Raw genomic sequence first — 22,297 nt, 5'->3', positions numbered from 1 at the left:
AGCCAGGGCAGACTGTGACCTGAGAGCTAGAGCACATGGCTTCTTCCCTGGCATTTGACACTCTTCTAGGTATAATTAAGGAGAGATGAGTGAATGAGGTCATTCCAAATGTGCTAGGGTTGAGGCACAGAGGTAGTTTCCTCTGACCAGCAGCATATTTCCATGGCAAACGAGCGATATTTCTTGCTGGAGAAAGCAGGGGCTTTTACAAGGGACAGCAATAGCTCCCTAATCTATTTCAGCCAAGAGGTAATCATTTCCAGTCTCTGAAACCATCCTCACAAATCCAAAAGCATGAATTACATTTGGGGTCCACCCAACTGCCTGACATTTACAGGAGAAGTAAATATGTCCTTGGTGGCTGCTTTGTATTTGCAGTGAACTGATCTGTTGGCAGAATCTGGCATCTGCATATGCAAATACAGGTTCAGCCCTACACCTTAGAAGGCAGGGACACATGGTATTTTTTAGGCATATTTGGGGAGCCTGGGAGAAAAAGTGGGCTTCATTATAATCTGCAGTGCCTTGTCCAGTGCTTTCTATATCAACACCTTTACTAAATAAATGTTTGCTATTTAGGTCCTAGAATAAAGAGCTAATGAATATTCATGAATGTTGAATGTATTCAGGAAAAAAAAAGCCAAAAATAGAACCTCAGAGTACATACTCCCACTCCCCATCTGTAACCATTTGGATAAAAGGACTACGTTGCCAGTAGCTAGGCATGGAGTCATTCATTCAACAAACATCTATTAATTGCACATTATATACAAGCCAATGAAATAAACAATAGATATTTGTTCTTTTACTAATTTTGAGGAGAAATTACCTGAAAGTAGAGAATAGTGGTTCAGAGGGTTCATTCAACACATGTTCATTGGGTGCATACCTCATGCGAAACACTGACCTAGGTACTGAAACTTCAAGCAAGGAGTTAAATCATTTTCTCTACAGGGTTTATATTTAGGTTGAAGAAGATACAGAGCAAATGAATATAAAACAGACATTATGATAGATGATGATATGTACTATGCAGAAAATAAACCAAAAAACAACAATGACAACAAAACCCCAGAAAACAGAGAAAGGAATAGGAGGTACTGGTGAAAGGAGAGATTGATTTAAAGAAGGAACTCAGGAAAGTCTTACCAAGACGATAAAATCTGAAAACACATTTGATGGAGATCATGGGGGTACCAGTGGGAAGAACGTTCTAGGAAGAGAAACTTGTAAGTGCCACGCTGCTGAAGCAGGTGAGTGCCCAGTAAGCTGGAAGAACACAAGGAGCATTGATGTAGATAGCATAGAAGGAGTAAGTTTTAAGAAAGAGGTCAGAGAGGTAAGAAGATACCAGCTCATGTAAGGCTTTGTAGGCTATATAAATCTTTCACTTGGATACAATGAGTGAGACAGGAAGTCATCAGGACTTAAGCAAAGAAATGTCATGACTGAACTTGTATTTTAAAGCAATGACATTAGCATATAAGCTGAAAGACTGCATGCAGGGTGTAAGGGCAGAAGAAGGAGCCCAGTGGGTAGTTTTTGCTATTAACAAGATAATGAATGATGGAGGCTTGAATCTGGCAGGAATGGTTCAGGTGGTAGGAGGGAAGTGGTTGCATTTCAGGTATTTTGAATGTGGAGCTAATATGATTTTTTTGAATCATCAAACTTCTCATTTTGAAATACATTACACACGCAGCAGAATTTACCAAGTTATGTAAAACCAACACCATGCACCCACCACCCAGGCTAAGAAATAAAACAGTGCCCCCCAGCACTCCAAATGCTCCATACAGTCAACACACTGGAAAAGAAAAATGGAATATGTTAAGAAGAGGCACAGGAGCTATAACAGCGACCCAAATCAGACTTATAGAGATGAAAATGACAATACCTTAAATTCAAAATATTCACTCAAGAGGATGAACAGCAGAAGAGACATGACATTTCAGAATAAAAGATGGGTGAACTTTCCAAGATGATGTCTTTAATAAATAGATGGAACTACAGTCCTGAGAAATATAAGTGTCTTCCAATAGAAAAGTGAAAGCTGTTCCCGAGGGCTCTGGCATTCCTAGAGGAAGTGTTCTCTTCACAGTAGAAAACAGAGATTCCAAGCATTACTGATTTACCGATTGGACTGAAACTATCCTTGTTCAATCCTGGAATCCAATCACATTGGCCACAAATTCTAGAGAGCAGAATTCTAGAGAGAGTAAATAATGGCTAAATACTTGTGAGAAACTTCCAAGTCAGGGGTCCCCAAACTTTTTACACAGGGGCCAGTTCACTGTCCCTCAGACCGTTGGAGGGCCACCACATACAGTGTTCCTCTCACTGACCACCAATGAAAGAGGTGCCCCTTCTGGAAGTGCAGTGGGGGGTCAGGATAAATGGCCTCAGGGGGCCACATGTGACCTGCGGGCTGTAGTTTGGGAATGCCTGATCTGGTATACAAGTGTAAAGCCAGTATTTGCGGCCACCATCACAGCCACCTGACCATTGCCGGATCAGGTTTGATTCGGACAGACAGTAAGGAATCAACAGAGCCGAAAACTGGTGGTCCATTTTCCTTTATTCTAGATTCGCACTCAGCAAGCGACTAAAAACAAACACACTGGTCTCCAAAACCCACTCATTCAGCGCTCACAAAGCTACTAACTCATTTGAGTTTTCCTAGAATTAAAGGCTTCCACCTCACCAGTCTTACTCGCCTCTGTTCCCCATCTCCTTCTCCTCCACAAACTGGCTCTCCTTCCCCATTCTGCCATTTTGGGCTGCCTCCTCCACATGGCCTCTCTACCCTGCTACCATACGGGCTTCTCCTCTCTACAAGAATGTGGCCACTGTCTCTCCAAATGTCCTCTTAGCTCCACCTTTTAAAACTTTTTAGCTTGAAAGCCCTCCCCCAACATACATTAGCATAACCATGCCCATCCCAAGCAAGAAGGGCAACTAGCTGTATCATGTGAGAACATCACCACGTGAAAACAGTGGCCATCTTTAACAATAAGGGTGAGAAAGAAATAACTTTATCTGCCCAACAAGTTACATAATTTTGGCTACAGAAGAGTCTCTTTCTAACAGACTGTTGGCATAGAAGTGTCTTCTCAATTGGTTAACTTGAAAGAATGAAATATAATAGCAGAAATTGCTTTAATTAAAAAATACTATGAAAAAAAATTCTGTTCCAGGCTATTCTGTCTAGTGGCAGAACACAGGACCATAACAACAAGAAGGAAAGATCATGAAAAATATGCTTTGAGTATAGAGTAACAGATTTTCATCAGTGACTGTATCTATTGTCAGTGATAGCTATCACATTTATAATGTACATGAGAAAATGGAGGTAAAGATATAAGACATTCAAAGGTATCAAGCTATACAGAAATACCACTAATAATCAGACCCAATTCTTGAAATTCTCTTAACGGGGTATTAAAGATTTTGGATATTTTAAGTAACCAGTTCCCTGTTACTGATAATTCAATGGTGTATGCCCAGTAGTTGCTGCCATCATAACCATGAACATGCAGGTTCCCATTAGATTTGGGCAGACGATAAAGAAATAGTGGAGTCAAAAAATGGTGGACCATTCCTTTATTAAAGTCTCGTACTGGCTGATGAGCAAACACACAGGGCTCCCAAAGTTCCACAACCAGGAGAATCTTCTCCGGTTCCTCCTAGAATCAAAGGCCCCACCAGTCTCAGCAGAGCTTGCAAAGGCCCTCACTCTGGTTCCCCATCTGCACATCTTCTCTCTCTGCACAAACTGGCTTCTTCCTCAGCACTCTGCATTCTCTCTGCTCTCACTCTGTAAACATGGCTTCTTTTTTCAAAAACTTTCTGGCAAGAAAACCTCTCCTCCAGCAAACATTAGCAAGTCAATGGACCTTCCCAAGCAGGAAGGTAATTTGCAATTTCACAGACATATACCTGGTGCTGCCCAGCCCCCAATGCAAACTATTAGTGAGCAGACATAAAAAACATATTTTACAAACTTATTTGCCCAGAAAAAGGGCTACAAGTTGCTGCCATCATCTTATCTCAGAGTCAATCAAGGGGATGGTGTAGATATAATACCCTACAAAAGATTACAGAAGGTATGAAGAAACAAAAATGGAATAATAAATATGCTTCCTTTGGTCCTGATCTATCTTTGCTCCAAAAGTTAGAAAGCTATCTCTCAATTTTTTTCTTCAAGGGTTGTAACTAATGGTTTGGGGATTAATGTCTTCAAGGACCCAGTTGATAATCCCAATGAAAGGGCTGATTTTCTTTACACAGGACACAAGGAGGAAATTTTGTTGCACTTGAGGAAAGAAAAGGATACCTTGAAAATTTTGGTCATTATCTCCTCCAAGCTGTCTTCAAGAATATAAAGATAGCTAAAGCTATTCACTTGATGGTGTAAGGAAAATGCACTGCTGGATATTGAACTGGAAGCTGCATATCATTAGGCTTTGTTTTATGAATGTGTGTATGCATGTGTGTGTGTGTGTGTGTGTGTGTGTGTGTACATATGTACACATCTGTGTGATTATGTAATACATAATGTTTATTGTATAATTATATACAGTTTGTAATTTATGATACATTACAGCCAAATTATTTGTTGCTTTACAAACATACCACCCTTTAATTTTCTTTCTCTTTTTCCCAAAGTTTACGTGATTTCCAAATAGGAAATGCATTTAATCATTTAAAAGATTAATGCTGGCCTGACCTGTGGTGGCGCAGTGGGTAAAGCGTCAACCTGGAAATGCTGAGGTTGCTGGTTCGAAACCCTGGGCTTGCCTGGTCAAGGCACATATGGGAGTTGATGCTTCCAGCTCCTCCCCTTTCTCTCTCTCTCTCTCCTCTCTCTCCCTCTTTGTCTCTCTTTCTCCCTCTCTCTCTCCTCTCTAAAAATGAATAAATAAAATTTAAAAAAAAATTAAAAAAAAAAAAAGATCCGATTCATGTTTAAAAAAAAAAATAAATAAATAAAAGATTAATGCTAATGTTAGTGTTTTGGGGCCTTATGCAAATAGATAGTAATTTAATCTGGTATTGATCTTTTCACAAGCAACAGAACTGAGAAACTTTTATGTATAAGAGATAACATAAAACAGATTTGAATGAAATCATAATTACTTTATGTTTATATTTAACTTGTATTTTCGTACAAAAGAGATTGTAGGAGATATATTAAAGTTTCTGTAGAGAACATTATAAGTAAATCAGAAAAAGCTAAGAACTGTATGATTTCACACATAGTTGGGATATAAAACTGAGACTTGTGAACATAGATCAGAGTTAAGTGGTTACTGGGGTGGTTCAGAGGGAGAGGAGTAAAGAGGGACAAATATGGTGACAGAAAATGATTTGACTTTGGGTGAGGGGCACACAATGCAATCAACAATCACCAGGTCAAATGCTATGGAGATGGTTACCTGAAACCTATGTAGTCTTATTGATTAATGTCATCCCATTAAATTTAATTTCTAAAAAAAAGGTAATGAAATCTGAAAAAAAAATGTTTTAGTGATTTAAGAGTCTTTCCCACTTTTTATGTCTTAGAAGTGCAAACTTTTAAGAAAATACTTGAAAATAAATTATATTGCCATTTTTCTATTGATCAGCAAATAAAATATGGCCTTCACTCAGTTGTTTGCATTATTGTACTATTTGAAAATGAGCATGAGACACACTCTGCAGAATTGGTTTCAAGCAATTCGATTGCAGTGCAACTTGGTTTAGGTTCTTTCTTATGTATTGTTTGTTATAAGTTTTTAGCATAATTAATTGGTATAATGATGCTTATAGGTTGAGTTTTGTCTCCCCAAAATAGATATGCCAAAGACCTAATGTCATAGTAATTGAGGATGTGACTGACCTCTTTGGATATGAGATCTTCACAGGGCTGATCAAGCAAGTCATCAGAGTGGACAATAATCCAGGATGACTGATCCCTGTGAAAAAGAGAATCATGGCCACAGAGGTGGATCTTCGTTGAGGAAAGACCGTGGAGACACATGGGGAGAACACCATGTAATACACAGGACTTTTCTGCATGTGTGACAGAGTCAGAGAGAGGGACAGATAGGGACAGACAGGCAGGAAGGGAGAGAGGTGAGAAACATCAATTCTTCCTTGCGGCACCTTTAGTTGTTCATTGATTGTTTTCTCATATGTGCCTTGATGGGGGGGGGGGGGGCTCCAATGGAACCAGTGACTCCTCGCTCAAGCCAGCAACCCTGGGCCCAACCCAGCGACCTTGGGCTTCAACCCAGTGACCTTCGGGCTCAAGCCAGTGACACGCTCAAGCCAGCAACTCTGCATTCAAGCTGGTGAGCCTGCGCTCAAGCCGGCAATGTCAGGGTTTCAAACCTGGTTCCTTCATGTCCCAGTCTGATGCTCTGTCCACTGCACCACCGCCGGGTCAGGCATGAATACAAAGGACTTGAGTGACGCATCCCCAAACCAGGGAATGGTGAAGACGGCCAGAATACTGCCAGAAGGTAGGAAGTGCCAGGACTGATACTCCTACACATGTCAGGGGTAATATGGCCCTGATGACAGGTCTTTATTCTTAATGTCCCCAAATGGAGTGTCCCCAATCTCGTTGGTGCTCTGAGACAACTGAGGCTGAAGCCAGTTCCTCAAGCAGCCCTTAGGAGAGTCAGGTAGTTGAACGCTCTGCCCACCTCTGTCCTGCAGCAACGAGAAGTTGGGGGCCAGGGATTTCATGCCCTCACTCTGTGCAGTGCCGCCGAGGGGCAAGGAAGACTGCCCCCCTCAAGGTCCACCTTGGTCTTTCGGTAGGCAGCTCAAGTGTGCCAGGTCCGGTCAGCACTATGACTGGCAGAGCAGATGCCAGTCCTCTGGGTGGGCTCCTAGAAAAGCTGGAGCATGGGACAGACTTGTCGTTTAACTCTTCCTGTCTGCAGTGAGAGGCTGGGGCCAGGCAGTTTCCTCTGGCCCGCACGGCACTGTGCCCACTGTGGGTTCTGGCAGGAGGGTGCCTTGACTTTCCCTGGAGGCTTCGATGTGTCTGGTTCCACACATGTCCCAGGTACAGCAGCCTCTGAACTAGCTTTTGGATTGCTCCCAAGGGAAATCTGTCTGTGACTCGTTGAATCAGTGTGCTGTTTGCGGGGAGAAGGGGCCCAGGGCATCTCATCCTGCTGTCTTACTGTCATCCTCCAAGAGCACCGAGTTCTTGAGCGGGGCTAAGTCAGCACACAGAGCTTTTAAGAAAATCCTTAAGGCGAATAAATATGCAGTGTCCTAGGTGTCCTGAGGAAGTATGAATGGGATTATTGGAATCCAGATTATTATTGTCAGTGGATTCCACTTCCCATCCTGTGGAAGCCTGGATAGAAATCAGTTTCCAAACTTGTAACATGTGGGAAGTGTTGGGAAAGGGATTAATAATAGGGCAGACTCATTGATTAAATCCTAGTGATGCAGTATTTTTTATACTCTGGTTGCCAAATATGCTTTACAAAAATGCCTTCATTTTCCCAAAGGAGAGCCAGTGGGATGGCGGGCCCAGCTTCCACCAGCTCCCCAGAATGGACTGCCTGTATCTTTCCCCCTCTATCCTCTCAGTGATGTTACACCCCTAGCTTGAAATCAGCCATGATGGGGGCTTTAAACCGTGGAAATCGACACATTGTATAGATTAGTGCTTTTTTTTTTCTTTTGAAAAATCAGTTGTTAAACATTTACCAGGACAACCTTTGCAGGTCTATGAGCCTAAACACTATGGCTCTGTGGGTACTGAGACAGAAGGCATCACAGGTCTCCCAGGGAGACCGACTCTGAAATGAAAGTTTCTATACAGGAAGTTGTATAAACCACATCTTTATTGTATTTTTTGTATTCAAATGCTTTGACATCTACAGCCTTGCTGCAGCTCGACTCCTACAGACAGTAAACAACCTGAACCGCAATTGTGCTTTTCAAAAGCAAACAGAACAATGCAGAATCCATACCCACAACCATCCATTCTAACCACACCAAGGCCAGGTATCAGACAACTAAGAGCAGCCTCTATGTCCCAAAGCCCTCTGAAATTATCCCTAACAGCCAAACCCTAACTTGTACATACCCTGAGTCATGTGTCTCTCCCTTGGGAATCACAATAAAGACTCCTGCTCACAGCTTCTCCCCCTCCTCTGGACTGGTGCTTCCCAGTGGTGCCCCCATGGCATGATGTGTTCCTGCCCTTGAGAACTGTGAGTAACTGTTTCTTCAGTGGCAGTCATCTCCTATCTGTGGACTTCATGCCGAAATAATAGTAACAACTGTGTTAAAACAGAAATTCTTTGAGGAATGCTCTCAAGATCTACGTATTTGAGGAAGATCTGAAAGTAGGGTTGGGAAGAGGGTATTAACCAATGAATTAGTCTCAAGAAAGGCCTCAGAAATGCCAGTCTCCCAGAAGTAGGATGAGACTTTCAGGTGAGTCCCTTTGAGGCAAGGGGCCCAGCTTTCATAGCCTTGTATTGGTCAGCATAGGGTGTGGCCTGACCCTAGATGGGGGACTTGTCCTTGGGCTTTGAAGACACTCTTTGGCTGAGAGCACTACCCAGGAGGACTCTGCTAACGTGCTGTGACCCACCAATGTTCGCAGCCGTGAAGGGAAGCTTCTGAAAAAGGGCCGGGGAGGGCCACCCCTGCCCGTGCTACCTAACAGGGAGATAAAACCAACAGCCGAATGTGTCTGGCTTAGATGATTCACGAGCTTTCTGATGCAGCCAACATCACTGAAAAGAGTAAGTGCTGTAACTGAAAAGGCACTAAAAGTTCACACCAAAGGCAGTCAGACATGGCCCTTCTACTCTGGCAGAAAAATAAATGTAAAATAAATGAGCCATTTACAACTTTGCAAAACCCGACATAGTGTGAAGATTTATCAGATGGACCATGAAAAAAAAATTGACTGTCTTCGACAAAGCAATTAAATGTAAAAATTGGTGCAACTGAAATCCAAACGAAATAAGCTTCAAGAGTAAAAGAAAAATGGGGGGAAATGTTTGTTGGATCTCTCGCCCTCTCTGTCTGTGTCTCTCTCTTCTATTTGCCTTTAGAATTTCATACCGGTTTGTTAAGGTGGTAATTGGTTGAATGGGATAGAGCAACTGACAAATGCTGATTAAGCCCCTCATATTTCAAGAATAGGGAGCACAGGGCATGTAGCCATGCGGATTCCAAGCAGCAGCAGGGTCATTCTTAGAAAAATTTGTTTGTTCCTAGCTGTTTCCTTTCCAGTAAAGAGAAAATAAAGGCTCTGCAACCTAAATTTACTATTCTTTCATTATGCTAATAAATAGTAACAAAAATGAAAAAAAAAAGATATCATGGTTGAACCACAAAGTCCTATGAATTATTCTGTCAAATGGATGAGAAATGAACAAAAGAGAACGGGTCTTATTTGAAGAAAGTTAGCAAATTTATATAGAAGAGCAAATACCCAGAGATGTGATAAACATTTAAAGGAACTGCAGCAGAGGGGGATACGGAACCAGTCTAGGGAGCAGCAAGAAATAAACACCTCGTTCAAGGCTCTTGTGTCTCCTGGACTAGTCACTACGTTCTGCATCTCATCAAGTTTTCTCAGTTTTGGGTCTCAGCTAAAAGGAACCTTCCCCAGTTAGAGCAGGTATCCCTGCTAGAATCAGTCATCGCAGCCTGTACCTTTCGTCCAGAAGCCACATCCTCGTTTGTGTCTATATTGCCCAGACACAGTTAATGCCTGGGATAACCCACTAAACTAAGCTCATCAAGGGTGAGAACTCCGTTTATACTATACCCCCAATGCCCAGTACAGTGCTGGGGATTTAGTAGACACTAAGGAAATGGTCTGTTTTTCAATGAAATGATTCCTTAGTTGATCCTCTAGGAAGTGGCTGGATTCAGAGCCACGACCTAGTGCTTTCATAGAACCGAACGCGTCCTCTTCACAGGCACGGTCGGCAGGCACAGTAACGTCACTCGTACTTTCTCTACCCACATGCTCCCATCTGACTCGCAGCACTCTGAAAGGGGCCCTGGGGCAGCCCGGGAGTACCCACCAACCCCTGAGCCCTGCCCTTGGCCTCTCTGCGGTTGCTTTCTGAACCTGACGTGTGTGCTCCCGGTACCTTAATTATCCTTTTCCCGTCTGTCTGAGTGCTTCTGAGAAAGAAGGGCTGCGAAGCCTGAGGAGTTCTGGATGATTGAAAGGAGCCGGGATACTGACGTGGGCAGGTCAGGCCTCCTGCGCGGCTCCCTAAATGTCGGCAGCTTTGGCATTTGCTCAATCTCAGGCAGAGCCCTAGGAGGTACCACCTCAGTTCTTTCAAAAACAAATTCCTTTAAATAAACACTGCTGGATTCAGCCCCTCCCTTCCTAACCTTTCACTTGTGTGGATAAAGCACTTAGGCTCTACCTCCCCCCCCCCCTTCACTGTCCTGGTCAAACTGCCCCATCCGTTCCATAGAATGACTCTCAAATACTGTTACTGACAGACAAGACAGAAAAGAAACTGCCCTTTCTCCTCTCCTTTCCTCTGGAGCAATAAATCATCGCCTCGTCCCAGGTGATTTCTCCAGTCCGCTTAAAGCAGTATTTCATGATACACCAGATAGAACGTTTCCTCAACAGACCATTTCTGACCGTTCTCCCTGAGGTCTACAGACAACCTAACTTTCCCCCCTCATTTTCAAATCACCTAAGGGCCAGCGGAGTGAGGTTCTTAGGGATGGTCGATGACTTCACGTTGTGGATCTTTCCCCTCATCTCTTACTTCCGGGAAGCGTATTGTTTTAGAAACAAAAGAGCAAATTGGATGGGAACAGGGACTGTGGACTGAGTTGCAATCTGCCCGTTCTGACCAACGGTTGTTTTAAGAAGAAATGGTGGCCACGCTGATGGTATTTTTTTGGGTGGTGGTGGTATTTTTTCGAAGTGAGAAGGGGTGGAGGGCAGACAGACTCCCACATGTGCCCGACTGGGATCCACCCGGCATGCTCACCAGAGGGCGATGCTCTGCACATCTGGACCATTGCTCCGCTGCAATCAGAGCCATTCTAGCGCCTGAGGCAAAGGCCATAGAGCTGTCCTCAGCACCCGGGCCAACTTTGCTTCAATGGAGCCTTAGCTGCGGGAGAGGAAGAGAGAAACAGAAAGGAGAGGGGGAGGGGTGGAGAAGCAGATGGGCGCTTCTCCTGTGTGCCCTGGCCGGGAATCGAACCCAGGACTTCCACACACTGGGCCGACGCTCTACCACTGAGCCAACTGGCCAGGGGATGTGTTTTCCTTTTAACGTTCACAGTATCTGATAAGTAAAATTTGACTTAAGATTAGAAGAGGCTTAAATGAGTTTGTTCTTTCATTTCAACTATTTTTTAAAAAACCTTCTTCTACCCATTGAATTTAAGAAAAAAGTATTTTCTGCAGTTTAGCATGGGGGGGGGGGGCTTCGCTTTTGCTTTTCTAATAAATTTTACATATAGCCCAAAGGATGCTAGGAAGGCTTCCCTCGAGGAGTGAACTCAGTAGACATTCACAGCACAAGATATTTTGTTACTGCCTGCCTAATCTCCTGGTATTATGTTAAAGCCCTTAATTTAATTTTTCCAATTAATATCCAAAGCTTGACTGTGCACAAAATGACATCACATAAGGGTAGCTTTTATGGTATTCAAATTCCTTCTCCTTTCCTCTGTTACCCATTCAAATTAGGAGAAAGTTTTCACATTAAGTAAAATATAACATTGTGGTGTAAAGGAGTCACCAAGACCCAAACCAAAGCAGTGTCATTTGCTACAAGAGCTCCCATATTCTGTTAGCAAGCTGTAATTTCTTTTCACCGCTTTTGGGGGTGAAAGAACTAAAACTGGCTAAGCAAACTGTCATCCTATGTGCCAAAGAGGGCTTCTTTCAATTCTGTGCATTTGGGCTGGGCACCCCCTTTGCACTAAATCTTAAATTACACTCTCTGAATGCAAAGATCTTCATCAGTGTGAAGGTCATTAATTTTAATTAAATGAAAACCTTTTTTTTATCATGCTTACAAAAAAAATGAGATTAGTCTCAATAACTTTCATTAAAGAAATAGAGCAAATTAAAATTTATAATACATTTCTAGATGGATCTAAAATGGTCTCATCAAAAACCTATTAGCTGATGAGGAGAGAAGTGACTCAATGGTTTATGGTAAAAGATGTATCCAGAATCCAGAAAAAAAAAGTCTGTATGCTGAGCTAGTGTCTGTAGTTGATTTTACTCCAACATGATATTACTCTTCTATTAGAGCATTATAGTAGGGAGGTAAGAATATCGTTAACTTTATAGGCTCTGGTTAAAATAATTTATTATACTCACAAACCTGTATCTGTATAGATTTTGGCAGCTTACAAAGCACTTTCATACCTGCCACCTCTTTGAATGATTCATTAGAAATAGTACATGCTTTAGAAATAAACGTTCTGAATCACAATTCTGCCTACCACTTATTACCTCTTACTTCAGGAAAATAACTTCAACTCTCTGAGCCTCAGTTGTCGTATCTTCAAAGCGGGGATAATAATTTCAACCTTGCAAGAATGCTGAGACATTGAAATACAATAATATGTAAAAAAAAAAAAAAGTATGCACAGGCCTGGCCATGTAAGTGCATAATAAATATATATAATCTATTATTTTTTTCTGTAATAAATTTTCCAGAGCTGCATAGCTGTTAAGAGCTTGATGTTATTCAGTAGATTATTTGGAGAGCTGGTGCTGGAATTCTGGTTTATTCCTTATTCTAGTACCCTTTCCCTCCTCCTCATTCTATATTGCTGTTGGATATACACACAAGAAAAACTATACGACAATCAGAGTCTTATTAATAACCAAACTCATCAACTCTTTCCCAGTATGACGAGAATAAGCAGTACTCTCACAAACATTACAAGTTAATGGACATGTTATTTTACCATAAACATCAAAACTGCTCACTTATAGTTTAACATTTCTATGAAATTTCTGTTCTTTAGGCTAATTTTTCTGAAACTGAAAAAAATTAAGATTTGAAAGTAGAGTCACTTAACCAAGAATATAAGGAAAAAACCCTTGTTTCCAGGTCTTTCAGATGAAAAGATAGTAGTATGTACTCCACCTTTTGTTCTCTACTGCTTTAAATGGTTACGGTGCCAAATTAATAGAAGACGAAAATGGGATCAGGAAAGTAAATGGAAGAACCAGGTGGGATACATTTGGCCAATTCTTCCTTCTATCCTTTCTCCCCCTCTCCTCCCCTCTCTTTCTCTCCCTTTACTTTTTATTCATCCTGGGGAAATAATTTCCATAAAGGGAAATCCTCTCCCAGGTTTTGAAGTATAGAATATCTTTAAGGCTTGCTCCTGAATGTTTTTTTTTTCCTTACTTTTTATTCTTTTTCTAGGTTTTACCACATATGGCCTTGACTTGATTTCTCAGGACATTTCTCCCCTAGCCGGGTCCCCTCTTCCGGGCCGCGTCACAGCCGTCCACCTTCCTGTGCAACGTGACTCCTGTGCATCGCGCAGCTCCATCCCGTCGTCCCTCACCTCTCAGCTGGACTTCCTGATCTCCCCCCACAAACTAGCCCCTCCTTTCCACTCTCACAAGTACTACTCCACATTAAAAAGAAAAAGAAACCCTGGCCGGTTGGCTCAGTGGTAGAGCGTCGGCCTGGCGTGCAGGAGTCCCGGGTTCAATTCCCGGCCAGGGCACACAGGAGAGGTGCCCATCTGCTTCTCCACCCCTCCCCCTCTCCTTCCTCTCTGTCTCTCTCTCTTCCCCTTCCGCAGCTCTGTGGCCTCTGTCTCAGGCACTAGAGTGGCTCTGGTTGCAACAGAGCAATGCCCCAGATGGGCAGAGCATCGGCCCCTGGTGGGCATGCCCGGTGGATCCCAGTTGGGCGCATGCGGGAGTCTGTCTGACTGCCTCCCCGTTTCCAGCTTCAGAAAAAATACCAAAAAAAAAAAAAAAAAAAAATTAAAAATAAAAGAAAAAGAACCCTGCTCTCAATTGGTAATAATATTTAAAGCCACCAGGAGCAACATGCTGTTTAACTCTGGGCCCAGATAGATTTCTCAGGAGCTACTGGGGTCAGGATATGACAGGTTGCAGGCAGGGACTTCGTCATCTGTCTGCCTGAGTTCAAATCCCTACTACTTCTTATCAGATGTGTAAGACTAGGCAATTCATTCATCTCTTAGGTGGTTCTAAGAATATAAAGCTGAGAAAGTAATGTGCGTTTTCTTAAGCTATCACACTAAGAACTAAAGTGAACTCTCATAAAGCCTCTTACTACTGTTTTCAGGACATGTCCATCTTGGTTACTTTTAGAAAGCTGTGGTGCTGGGTCTGGCTTCTCCATTTATAACTGGCTAGACTTAGAGAATGTTACCTAATCACTTTTTTTCTTATTGTTAAAGTAGAATTTAAAAACTGGTCCACTGATAGGGCTGTCATGATGACTAAATGACATCCTGCTCGGACATTACCTGGCTCGCTTCTGCATGGTGGCGAGGCTTCAACGCGCACCAGCCTGTCTTCACATCTCACTGCCTACACAACCCTCAGTTTGTACATTTAGTGGAAGGACTCAGAGTGCTACTTGTGAAAGAGCAACGTTAACATTCACAGGTTCAGCTGCTCCAATCTGTTTTACAAAATATTTGAGGAATTCTGGAGGTAATAAAATATTGGATGGTGAAAATAAATTGGTTACCTTATCATTAACATACATTTAAGACGGAAGAAGAAATGTTTTTAAAATCAATATTCAGGTACAACTAACCTATTAACTAGGTTCTAGCTGAGATATTAATTACAGAGTGAGACAAAAGTAGGTTTACAGTTGTTCATAGGAAAATAGCACAATAATAAATAATAATACAAGAATAAACTGTTTCATGTACTCCCAACTGTAAACCTCGTTCTGCTCTCCCCTGTAGTTTCTACCATTACTTTAGAAGATACGAACCCTTCTCCCTGAGTACTTTGCTCTTTACGGACATTTTAGGTTCATAAGTTGAAGTTAAAAGAGACTGAGAATTATTCTACGTCTTGGTTTGTGGAATTTTTCTTATGGCTCCTACACGTGTAAGCTCCAGGTTAGAATCTACCTGTCAGGTCTGTTTGGAGCAGCAGCGAATGTGAACTGTAAATGCCACAAAATAAGACATTTTATCTGTTTCTTTAAACATCTTTTTAAAAATTTATTGATTGATTTTAGAGAAAGAGAATGACATTGATTTGTTGTTCCATTTATCCACATTTTCATTGGTTGGATTCTCATATATGCCCTGATGTGGTATTGAACCTACAACCTTGGCATATCAGGATGATGCTCTAATCAACTGAGCTACCGGGCCAAGGCTTAATCTGTTTCCTTAGTGCTGCATTCTCAGTGTCTAGCACTCTGTCTGGCACACAGTAGGTACTTCACAAATAGGTGTTAAGTGAGTGAATTTATAGTGCATAACTGCCGTCCAGGTGTGCAGAGCCTATGATCACAACCTACAATTATAAGGGATTTAAAGCTAACCCAGATCAAATGGCTCTCCCTGTTTGAATACACACACACACACACACACACACACACACACACACACACACACACACACTTTGTAAAACCACCAAACACAGAAGAGCTGATATAGGCTTTTCTACTTTGTTTTATATAGAAGCAAACCCCCACCATTTTCTTTCTCTGCTGGGTAGAGTGTCTTGTACAAAGGTGCTTTTCAAAAAGTACTTGATAATATCATTGAATGAATTAAAACCAGGCACCAAAACTCACAGACAAAAGCCTCAACCAAGGTCAGAAATGTGAGTGGACTTTTGTCAGAAACTATGTAAAGCAGTTCAAACCCCCCTCAGGTAGGATTTTTAAATTAAAATTTCCACAAGGACAAAACCCCTCAGGTTGGCTTTAGGGATCAATCACTATTTAATCATGTGCCTCTGTTTCTTCATCCCTGGATGGCACGAGCGATACTCATGTATTTCACAGAACTGAAATAAATGCTCAAACACAAAGAAGGTTAAAACAAAACATTGCATATAAATAAGCTGTTAGAAAGAGCCATTTTGTTTTCATTGAGGAGATTTTTCACCCACAGTTTAAACAAGAAGTTAAAGCCATTAAATAAATGAGGGTTTCCATTTTCCGCCAGGTTATGCTATTCAGCAGGAAGAGAATGTAATTGTCTGGAAGTTCTAAGGAGGTCCACGGTTTTAGAATCTGTGGGTGGGTTATCAATGTAAGTTGTAGCAGGATATAGCCTAGCTGGTTTACAAAGAACCTACAGCAACCACTAATTTCTCTTCAGCATGACACCATATATGCACAACCCCAATAAAATAAATTGTGTTAAACAGATGGACATCATAAACAATCCAGGTTTACGACCATAGACAGACCGCTCTTTCCGCATGGCTCCCGTCCCCTGTAGTGTTCGACATTAAAGTCACGAACCTGGCTTCTGTTCTGATAGGCATTCCAGGGTTTATTGCCCAATCTCTTTTATGTAGTCAGTAAGTAATAACAACGATAAGACACCACCAACTCACACCATACACAAGAATAAACTCAAAATGGATAAAAGACTTAAATGTAAGTTGTGAAACCATAAACATCCTAGAAGAAACATAGGCAGTAGACTCTCAGACATCTCTCAAAGCAATATTTGCTGATACACCTCCTTGGGCAAGTGAAACAAAGGAAAAAATAAACAAGTGGGATTACTTCAAACTAAAAAGCTTTTGTACAGCAAAAAAAAAAAAAAAAAAAAAAATCAATAAAATGAAAAGACAACTTATTGTATGAGAGAATGTATTCACCGATACCTCTGACAAAGGGTTCATAACCAAAATTTATAAGAACATATAAACTCAACATCAGAAAAACAAACAATCCAATTAAAAAATGGGCAAAGACTTGAATAGACACTTCTCTAAAAAGAACATACAGATGACCAAGAGGCATATGAAAAAATGCTCGAAGTCACTAACCACCAGAGAGATGCAAATTAAAACCACAGGAGATATCACCTCACACCTGCCATACTATCATCAAAAAATCAGTGAACAAGTGTTGGCGAGAATGTGGAGAAAAGAAAACCCTTGTGCCCTGCTTGTGGGAATGCAGACTGGTGCAGCCACTGTGGAAAACAGTATGGAGTTTCCTCAAAAAGTTAAAAATGGAACGGCCTTTTGACCCAGTGATTCCACTTCTGGGAATTAGTCTAAGAATCATGAAACACTAATTCAAAAAAATGATATGCACCTCTATGTTCATTGCAGCATTATTTACAATAGCCAAGATCTGTAAACAGCCCAAGTGTCCGTCAGTGGACAAGTAGATAAAAAAGCTGTGATATATTTACACAATGGAATACTTGGCCATAAAAAAGAAGGAAATCTTACCTTTTGTGACAGCAGGGATAGACCTGGAGAGTATTGTGCTACATGAAATAAGCCAGTTAGAGAAAGACAAATACCATATGATCTCACCTATATGTGGAATCTAATGAACACAATAAACTGAGGAACAAAATAGAAACAGAAGCACGGACACATGGAACAGGCTGTTAGAGGGGTGGGGGTGAGGGGCTGGATGAAAGAAAGTGAAGGGATTAGCCAAAAACAATATACATAACACAGAGATAGAGGACAGGGTGGCAATAGCTAGAGGGAAAATGGGGGAGGGTGAAAGTAGGGAGAGGGGGGCAATGGGGGAATGGGAATAGAAAGAGATTTTGCTGGAGGCAGGGGTTGCGCAATGTGGTGTGTGGATGGTGTCACTTGAGTTTTGTATGGTTTGGCAAACCATGTCATCTCAATATACAGTGTGTCCGTAAAGTCATGGTGCACCTTTGACTGGTCACAGGAAAGCAACAAAAGATGGTAGAAATGTGAAATCTGCACCAAATAAAAGGAAAACTCTCCCAGTTTCATACCTATTCAGTGCAGTTTGATGTGGGCTCACGCACAGATTTTTTAGGGCTCCTTAGGTAGCTATCCCGTATAGTCTCTACAGACTCATCACTGACTGATGGCCTACCAGAACGGGGTTTCTCCACCCTCCACCAAACTGCCGGTTTCCTTCAACTGCTTATCCCACCCAGTAATGTTATTCCTATGTGGTGGCGCTTCGTTATAAACGTGCCGATATTCACGTTGCACTTTGGTCACGGATTCAAATTTAGCGAGACATAGAACACACTGACCTTTCCTCTGTACCGTCCACATCTCGACTGGCATGGCCGTGGGCTGCTCCACTGTACACACGGTGTTCTGTCATCATCTGCACATGCGGACATGCTGCCACATCATCCTACAGAAACTGGGAGGGTTTTCCTTTTATTTGGTTTAGATTTCACATTTCTATAGTCTTTTGTTGCTTTCCTGTGACCGGTCAAAAGTGCACCATGATTTTACGGACACACTGTATTAAAAATAAACTAAAAAGGATTGCACAATTCAGTTTTCACAATTAAATTTTCACCCATGTAAACTTTTCAGTTTTCCAAAACATACATGGGTGTATGCATGTGTATAAGTGGGCATATTGACCATTTCAATTGTTTTTAAAATACAGAAAAGAGAAATAAAAGTTTGCCTCTTCATTTCCTTCTTTTGTTTCTAGAAGGCCAAAGTGGAAAATAGGAGGGATAAGTAAGTTTATTTACACAGTTTTGCCTAAATCATTGGATCAGAAATAAAACCCAATGGTTTTGTTTCTTTTATGAGCAATTGCTTTGAAGTTTAAAGATACAGCCTCTCTGTTCTTGAGAAGCAGTAGAGTCAGTTGCCTTGTGAAACAGATAATACTATATTTTAAATAAATAACTTGAGTGTTTTGAGTAGCTCACCTTTATGTCAGATGTTTTCTTAATTACAGCATCTCTTTCTGGAAGATGAGAGGGAACCTGTTGTCACCTTTGCTGCAGATCACATTATAAGAAAATTTTGATTTTACCCCATTCCCAGAGGAGCACGCCAAGCTCAGAGACTTGGAAAGAAAGAACAAGCACCCTACTGATCAGAAATTTATCTACGGGCAAAGCCAGTGAATGTAGTGGCCTTCTGGTTTATGAGGAATTTTTGCTTTACATAAAAATGCATAGCCTTCTGCTTATGCCTTTTGGTGTTTCTGTTGCTAGAAACTGTTTCTTTTTTTAATACATCATTTTCCTGTTTAGTGGATGATAATAAGTGACAGTCTAAACGCTCTGCATGTGTTGACCCTGACTCCTCTCCAGTCTTCAGAAAACCCCTCAAGATAAGAATTGAGCCTTATATTAAAGATGAACAAAAAAAAAGTATGAGTGAGAGGAGGGGAGACAGAGAGACAGACTCCTGAATGTGCCCTGACCAGGATCCACCTGGCATCTCCCTTCTGAGGCCAATGCTCGCAACTGAGCTATTTTTAGAACCTGAGGCAGAGGCACCATGGAGCCATCCTCAGTGCCTGGGGCCAACATGCTTGAACCAACTGAGCCATGGCTGAGGGAGGAAAAGGGGGAGAGGAGGAGGTTTGGAGAAGCAGATGGTCACTTCTCCTGTGTGCCCTGACTGGGAATCAAACCCAGGACATCTATATGCTGGGCCAATGCTCTACCACTGAGCCAACTGGCTAGGACTTTGAGAAATCTATTAGATGTTCCAGAGGAGGAATCAAGTGGGCATTTAGATATCCAAGACTGGTTTCTAACAAGATAATACATGAGGGTGCTACCACCAGGTTTATGGGTACACTTATAACCATGAAATCAGCAAAGAGCATTAGCAAAAAGTACCAAGTAAATGGATAGGGAAGTGGTCCAAGATCTAAGCCCTCTCACATTTAGAGACAGATGTTGAGGAGATGGAGCACCCAGGGAGACAGGAGGAAAAGCAGGTGGGTGCAGTCCTGGTGTAAGAAGGCTGTCACTGAGGAGGAGGTACTCAGACTTGTTGAATGTTATCAGTAAGACAAGGTGATGAGAACTGGGAGTTGAGCCATGAATATAGCAATGTAGATTACATCAGTGACCTTGAGGAGAGAATTTTCATTATAATGACCAAAGCAAACATCTAATGACAGTGGATTTATGAATGATCAAGAATTGTTCCCCAATCACACAACTATGATTTTTCAAAGAACAAGTCATTTTCCTTATCCTTACTGATTGCATCAAATGGTGTGTCATACTACAGAAATGGAAAATGATGAATAATTTCTGAATAAAATGTAGAATTCAGAAAACAAAGAATAAAGAAAAGTGCAAAGAAATAATGAGGACAGTGATTTAACAGATAAGAACTTCTTGAAAGAGTGGAATGGATATAAGAATGTGATTGGGTCATAGGCTTATATTTGAAAGTACCAAACAATTCAACCTAACTTAGGAAAATTTTGGAGGAGATTGCTGGTCAATGTAACTGAAAAGTTCAGGCATAGCTGAATGAAAGTTCCCTGTGCCATTGTCTGAGCTCATCACTTTCAGGTACGCTCCCCCATCATGCTGGCCCTAATGGCTCCGGGCTTATCTCTCTTTGTCCAGTAATCCCTGTGGAAGGGGCTTTTCTTCCTCAATAATACCTGTAAGCTGTATGTATTGGTTCTGGTCAGCAGGACTATTGTGCAATGTATGGCTCATAACCATTGACTGTGGCCCCAGGAGTGGATTAGCTAGATTTATCATCTCACGAGGGTGGCATAGTGAGGTCAGCTCTTTACAAACCACAGGTATTAGATACTAAGTAGAGAGTTACCTCTAAAAATGTAAGGTTTTAACCCTATAAAAATGGGGGAGTGGCTATTGGGTGCATAAAAAAAAAAAAAGATGTCCATTAAGAAGACAGGAAGATTTTTTAAAAAGAATAGAGACAAGCACTTGTGTAGCATTTATTATGTACTTCACCTAGACCGGTTCACATTTTCTCATTTAATACCCATAACAGCCCCATGAGGTAAGTGCTTATGTTGGAAAAAAGCTTTGAAAAGAGAGAGATCTCTAATAGTCACTTCAGAGGAAACTTGTCCCTAAGTACTAAATTATAAACAAATATTTCAAACCCTAGGATATTTGTATTCATCACCATACACTGAAAAAAAATATGCATGGCTCATCTGTTTAGCATCACAATCAGAAGCTGTGAAAACAAGTCAATATATACCAATGAGTTACAGAAAGTTGTAGCCATGCTGTCTGGTACACATCTGGAGGTTCTCTAGTTCAATTTTTCCAGCCAGTGAACCCCTTAGCTTCTGAGGGTGAGCGAAGACTGGTCACATGGGTGTGAGGAGTGGGGGAGGAGCTCTAGTGTGGGGCAGGGACATTGGCATAACTACATCTCCCCCCTCTTCTTTTAACACAGTTATTCAAATAGTTCCCCTCCAGTTCCTTAAGAATTACACAATAGCTCCAAAGCCCGAACTTTCTGAGGTTCTGAGCCTAATGCTGGCTTGTGGCAAACTGGCTCTTCACAGTAGGTACTACGTAGATTCCCACTACATTTTCTCCCTTTGCATGCTGTCAACATCTCTCATCTAGGGTCTTCTCCTCTGTCACTCTTTCTTTCTCTTTCTAGATAGACGTTTCTGTTTTATTCTCCACTGCCATTTTTTCCTACTGGTGTTTTGAGAAGTCACGAGCATAAAGCATAAATATACATTCAATCTACCTCATTCCACCAGAGATCCTTTCATCCATTTCTACACTATCCATTTACATATTTAATAACTGATAATGTTAAGCATGCTTTTATAATCCCTCTTAGAAGCTTAAAGCCCCAATCTTAATAAATCTGCCCATTCCCAGGGGATATATATACCAACCTATAAGCCTTTCCAATATTTATACATTTGAACATATTCCTTGGCCTAAGTGCTACCCTCATATTTATCTGATCACCCTGTTTTTAGATTGGTTCCACATCTGAGGTATCACTATGTATCAACCACGATCAGCCTTCTGACCACATTATAGTTGAGGTCAGAAGAAGATGGCAATCTTTCGATTAGTGCTTTGAGCTGTGGTCACCTACATTTCCCCGCACTTAGATCATATGACTGATCCTAAAGGAAGTTCTCATTCTAACCTAGTGTGGTGAAGCTACACCCACCATTGCCACATCTTTGTAAAGCACAAATGAGACATAAAGAAAGATCATGCAGCCTGAATAAACTGCTGAAATGAAAACACCATGTGTCTCTCTGTGAGGCTTTCACATCTAAGAATCTACATTTAGGAAGGAAGGATGCTGAATCACAGAACCAGAGAAAACGCAGCTTGA

The 22,297-nt window shown here is 41.5% G+C and overlaps 1 pseudogene; it reads left to right on the top strand.

Moving 5' to 3' along the window:
• The first annotated feature begins 1,469 nt into the window (after positions 1–1,469).
• Positions 1,470–4,463, top strand: LOC136377223 (nicotinamide phosphoribosyltransferase pseudogene; annotated as a pseudogene).
• Positions 4,464–22,297: the final 17,834 nt, after the last annotated feature.

Source organism: Saccopteryx leptura, chromosome 6, assembly GCF_036850995.1.
Source record: "Saccopteryx leptura isolate mSacLep1 chromosome 6, mSacLep1_pri_phased_curated, whole genome shotgun sequence".
NCBI lineage: Eukaryota > Metazoa > Chordata > Mammalia > Chiroptera > Emballonuridae > Saccopteryx > Saccopteryx leptura.
This window is presented reverse-complemented; position numbering and strand designations above follow the sequence as displayed.